General features: G+C 43.3%; 1 long non-coding RNA gene across 1 annotated transcript; it reads right to left on the reverse strand.

Moving 5' to 3' along the window:
- Positions 1–1,738: 1,738 nt before the first annotated feature.
- Positions 1,739–4,313, reverse strand: LOC120044321. Its single transcript, XR_005476544.1, has 5 exons — positions 3,985–4,313; positions 3,471–3,563; positions 3,179–3,321; positions 2,795–3,066; positions 1,739–2,562 (listed from the first exon to the last, which is right to left on the reverse strand). It is a non-coding gene; the product is annotated as an uncharacterized LOC120044321 (long non-coding RNA).
- Between the last annotated feature and the right edge of the window lie 581 nt (positions 4,314–4,894).

A 4,894-nucleotide genomic window follows, 5' to 3' on the forward strand; every position in this document is an offset into this window, starting at 1 on the left:
TTAATGAACATGCACCTGTGGAACGGTCGTTAAGACACTAACAGCTTACAGACAGTAGGTAATTAAGGTCACAGTTATGACAACTTAGGACAATAAAGAGGCCTTTCTACTGACTCAGAAAAACACCAAAAGATGCAGAGAGGCCCTGCTCATCTGCGTTAACGTGCCTTAGGCATGCTGCAAGGAGGCATGAAGACTGCAGATGTGACCAGGTCAATAAATTGCAATGTCCGTACTGTGAGACGCCTAAGACAGAGCTACAGGGAGACAGGACGGACAGCTGATCGTCCTCACAGTGGCAGACCACGTGTAACAACACTTGCACAGGATCGGTACATCCGAACATCACACCTGCCAGACAGGTACAGGATGGCAACAACAACTGCCCGAGTTACACCAGGAACACACAATCCCTCCATCAGTGCTCAGATCCTCCGCAATAGGCTGAGAGAGGCTGGACTGAGGGCTTGTAGGCCTGTTGTAAGGCAGGTCCTCACCAGACATCACCGGCAACAACATCACCTATGGGCACAGACCTACCGTCGCTGGACCAGACAGGACTGGCAAAAAGTGTTCTTCACTGACAATTCATGGTTTTGTCTCACCAGGGGTGATAGACGGATTCGCGTTTATCGTCGAAGGAATGAGCGTTACACCGAGGCCTGTACTCTGGAGCAGGATTGATTTGGAGGTGGAGGGTCCGTTATGGTCTGGGACAATGTGTCACAGCATCATCGGACTGAGCTTGTTGTCATTGCTGGCAATCTCAACGCTGTGCGTTACAGGGAAGACTTCCTCCTCCCTCATGTGGTACCCTTCCTGCAGGCTCATCCTGACATGACCCTCCAGCATGACAATGCCACCAGCCATACTGCTCCTTCTGTGCGTGATTTCCTGCAAGACAGGAATGTCAGTGTTCTGCCATGGCCAGCGAAGAGCCCGGATCTCAATCCCATTGAGCACGTCTGGGACCTGTTGGATCAGAGGGTGAGGGCTAGGGCCATTCCCCAAGAAATGTCCGGGAACTTGCTGGTGCCTTGGTGGAAGAGTGGGGTAACATCTCACAGCAAGAACTGGCAAATCTGGTGCAGTCCATAAAGAGGAGATGCAATGCAGTACTACCTTCTTGACGCTAGGGGTCAGATTTTCTTTTTTGGTGGCCACACCAGATACTGACTGTTACTTTTGATTTTGACCCCCCCTTTGTTCAGGGACACATTATTCCTATTCTGTTAGTCACATGTCTGTGGAACGTGTTCAGTTTATGTCTCAGTTGTTGAATCTTATGTTCATACAGATATTTACACATGTTAAGTTTGCTGAGGGTAAGGGTAAGTGGTAGGTGTGTCTAAACAAACACTTTTCCTTGCTGATTATAATGGAGACGGATGCCTTTACTGATCTAGCAACCAGCCAATGCTGTATTCCCAGCTCTGTGCTGTGAGCTGTAGCTGGCCTCAGAGGGAAGACAAACCTGGGGGCCTGTCATTCCAAATAATGTTCCGGCCAAAAGTGTCCCCCTCTGCATCACAATTGGATTCGATAAACTATTAGCGTCTGTTGCTATATCAATGGTGTGACGACCTAATGATTAGAATTTTGGAGATCATTGCAACCTAAACAACATTCTTTTCATCATCGCTATGCAAACAAGGCTGATTTCCGCGACAATTTCGCTGTTTTAACAAGCTTTATTTAGCTAACAAAATGAAAATATTACTTCAAACTACTCCTGGGTACCTTGTTAACATTACAACATGAAATCCATGTCTTAAACACTGCAATCTGCTTGACACATTAAAGTTACTTACCTTACAGATCACGAAGTCAACTAATTTCCACTCCAATCATATGCAAATCCGTTTGATTCATACACTGGCTTGTCTGGCTGTCATGTTTTTGTTTTAACCTGCCCTTCCCTTATCTACACTGAAATAATAGAATTTCAGTAGTCTTCTTATGATAAAAGGAATTATCATAGCTCATTAGTACACCCTTGTGGTTGAATATATATGTATCTATTGTAGGTCCTAGGACACAACCATGAATCATGTGGAACAAATAAAGAGCATCAAAGGATACAACTGACAATAATGAACACCTTGTGAAACAGCTGTGAAAACCAACCTGGCAATATTTAAGATTGTAATACATAAACTTTGATATTTTTTGGTACAGGTGTGTCATTATTTTCAAATGTTTTTGTACACTCACATGGCAATCAGATTAAAATACTGAATTCTGGTGTGTGGAATTTTGAGGAGTTGGTTGCTGCCTGTCACTTGTTCTCAACAGGCAGCCAGTCTCGGAAGGGGAACTTGAAGGAGACTGCAAAGTCCAGGCACTGCGGCTCTCTTTGTTCCGAGTGTCTGCAGTGCTAGTGTATTTAGTTAATCTGTGTATCTCACATATTATGTATGATAGAACAAGAACATTTTCTTAGCAGATAATAACAACATGACAATAACAGTGGCTGTAGATGATGTAATGAAAAGTTGGAGGGTGGTTGGTAATGGACATCAGGTGGATCTACATCTGGGTGTTTGGCAGAACCCCTAGGTCCTGGAGAACAGGTGCAGAGTTAAAAGGGAACAGGGTAGAAGATGTAAACAAGCAAACACACAGGTTACACTTTACTGTGAGAAAATGTGATGGAATATTCATTGTTGTATGCAAGGACCTACAATAAATACATATATATATATATATTCAACCACAAGCATGCAGTGTTATTAGTGCAGTGTTATAAATGGGAGATATGTACATTTCAACACTTTTAGAAGGTATAGCCTACCTCAAGCTGGTCCCCCTCCAACTCATAAAATCAGACTGATCCGAACTCACTGGTTCTGGTGGATGGGATACCTCCTGGGGGCTTGGACAGTCGATGGTCCTACAGTCATTTGGAGAGGTAAATTGATTTCTTGCATTCTCAAATGTCAACCAAATCATTTTTACCTAGTCAAAAACCTCTGCATCCTTCTCAGTCCGTGCCTGAAGGTGGTCCTCGAAGGCGTTCTGATCTGGTTCCACAACTTCCACCACATCAGGTGGGGTTTCAGTGATCTGAAAGTACGTTATACAAAAATAGCAATAGACAAACAACAACACTAAGTCAATCACACATTTGAAAGACTACAGTAAATGCAATAATTGTATATACAATTGCATTGTTCACCTCAGTCAACAGCTGCAGTTCCCATCTGTACTCGGTAGAGGCCTGGATGCTGCTGTTGTGTTCATAGAGAATTACCTTCTTGGTACCAGTCAATGGACTTGCTCATGGCAGTCTTGAGAGTCTGGTTGGTCCATTCACCAAACCTGGAGAAGGGTGTAGGAAAGTGATATCTATTGACAATGTAAGACATTGAAATATGTCTGATTATGTACCATGGAAAAACAAAAACAAATTGTAAAAAATGTATTTAAAAAACCCATTGGTGACAGAATATAACTTATAACATCCGTACCTTGTTCCAGTGTTCATGAACTCGGTCACGCAAGATAACCGTGGGTGTTGAAGATGTCCATCATCGCCTGGAGGTGGCCACGCCAGTCTAGTCCTTGAGAGGAATCATACAAAACTAAAATCTATTATTGGTTCCAAGCACCCTAACATTTAAAGTGGTCCAATGAGGTCCACCCCTAACATTTAAAGTGGTCCAATGAGGTCCACCCCTAACATTTAAAGTGGTCCAATGAGGTCCACCCCTAACATTTAAAGTGGTCCAATGAGGTCCACCCCTAACATTTAAAGTGGTCCAATGAGGCCCACCCCTAACATTTAAAGTGGTCCAATGAGGCCCACCCCTAACATTTAAAGTGGTCCAATGAGGCCCACCCCTAACATTTAAAGTGGTCCAATGAGGCCCACCCCTAACATTTAAAGTGGTCCAATGAGTCCCACCCCTAACATTTAAAGTGGTCCAATGAATCCCACCCCTAACATTTAAAGTGTTAGAGAGAAGATTACTTTATTCTTACCCGTAAGTCACCCTCTCAAACTTCTGGCAGGCTAGACAGGGTACTGACCTTTAAGCAAAAAGTGACAAATTGAAACATTGTGTGCTCTCTGATATATTAATTGAAATCATCATAATTTCAGATATAATAGAATGTGATTGATAAACAAAAGGTTATTTCACTTGCCCAGCTGTTCACCTCCTCGACAATTCCCCGTCAGAAGAAAGTAGGTTGATTTTGGCAATCATGTGCTTCACTCCAAAATGGCCAGCATGCATCTCGGTCAGCACGGCCTCCTTCTCCTCCTTAGTAAACATCACCCTCCTGTGTGGCTGGCCATTCTTCCCCTGTAGGTACATATGATTGCCTAACAAGTTGGAAAAGAAGAGTTGTTGAAATACTCTAGTCCAAGTACATTTGCACTGCTGTCTTTCTGTTTCTCAGTCTTCCACTCTCTTCCCACCTCTCCCTCCCTCTCACTTTCATCCTCCCTCTCTCACTTTCATCCTCTCTCCTCCCCCTCCTCTCTGGCTTGGCATGACAGGCCCCTGGGGGTCAAAACCACTGGACCTCTCCGACAGGAAACGCTCTACTGCATAGCTTGGAAACTCTGGTCCTGGAGGGCTGAAACACCTATTTAATCAGGGACTGGTTTAGACCTGGTTCACCAGGTGAGAGAAATTAACTACCAGCCTGGAAAAGGACTGTGATTCTAATGTCCCAGTGAAGCATGTGTCCATTGGAATACCATTAACTATACAATAGGCAAAATATAAGAAAAATAAGCAACAGTCAAATGTAACCAGATAAAGAACACATGAAATCTGAGGTAATTTTTATTAAATTACAAAAAACCTTAATGCATTGCTTTCATAAAATCATGTATGTGGCTTCCTTTAAAAGGTAAAGTTAGAATTAAATTGCAGTATTG

This window comes from Salvelinus namaycush, chromosome 3 (genome assembly GCF_016432855.1).
Source record: "Salvelinus namaycush isolate Seneca chromosome 3, SaNama_1.0, whole genome shotgun sequence".
NCBI classification, from domain to species: Eukaryota; Metazoa; Chordata; class Actinopteri; order Salmoniformes; family Salmonidae; genus Salvelinus; species Salvelinus namaycush.